Genomic DNA, 1,164 nt, shown 5'->3' on the forward strand with positions numbered 1-1,164 from the left:
CTTTCCCTCACAGTTCCACTTGGATTTTCCTGTCATATGTACCTACATTAGTTTACTAATGATTATATTAGTTTACGAAATGTAATATGCACCAAGGGAGGAAACGTCTGCTATCTGCTTCCAAGACTGTCTTAACTCTTTGACTGGTTATCTCCAGCCTCATTGTTTTCTGCAAATGACACAACTCTGTTCCCCTTTAGGGCTGGACACTAAATTCCATCAGGCATATGGGCCATATTGTCTTCATTCATTCTTCTCTTGTTAGACACCAATGTTGATCCTATAACTTAGATGCTGTGAATAGAGCTGCAGGAAACACTGACTGGGTGGACCTCAGTGACGCGTTGACTTAGAGCCCATTGAGTGAGTACTAGTGGTACAGCTGTGTCATACGGTACTTCTGCTTTCAACTGTCCCCCACAATGATCAGGGTAGCTACATTCCTACCAACAGTATACAGGTTTCCTTAGTTCACATTGTGACCCACATTTGTTATTGGTTTCCTAAATGGTTGTCTTTCTGACCTGTGAGATGGGGTCTCGAGGTAGCACTGGGCTGTCTTTCTCTGATGGTTAGTAAGGCTGACCTGTTCTCGTACTGTATCAGGCGTTTCACTTCACCTTTTAAGAACTGTCCGCTCATTCATTTGCCCATTTATTGACTAGTTGTTGGCTCTCTCCTTGTTTAGTTTTTAATGCCTGTATTTCTTATTTGTCTTTATCTTCTGTAAGGTGCATAGCTAGCAAAGGTTTCCTTTAAACATGGAAATTTCCTAATGAGAGAGGAGAAACTCCTTCAGGAAAACACAACCATCCGCAAGTAAGTACTCACCTAGTAAGAGAGCTTTAAAACGTGAAACAGAGCTGGGCATGGTGGAACAGACCTGGCATTTGTGAGGCATGGATTGGTAGAGTTCAACTCGATGATGAGTTCTAGGCCGGCCAAGGCTTCATAGAAAGATCTTGTCTCAAAAAACAAAATCAAAGCAACAGTAACAACAAAAACAAACAAAACCCCCAAGAACGACTAATAGATCTGGAACCACGATGAAAGCCCCTGTTAGCTAAGGTATGAGCAACAGAATACATTATGTAATGTCAAATTATATCCTAATAAATACCCACAGACCAACATGGATATAAAAATGTTCAAATAAGAGAGTAG

The sequence above is a fragment of the Rattus norvegicus genome, chromosome 6, assembly GCF_021556685.1.
Source record: "Rattus norvegicus strain SHRSP/BbbUtx chromosome 6, alternate assembly SHRSP_T2T, whole genome shotgun sequence".
NCBI classification, from domain to species: Eukaryota; Metazoa; Chordata; class Mammalia; order Rodentia; family Muridae; genus Rattus; species Rattus norvegicus.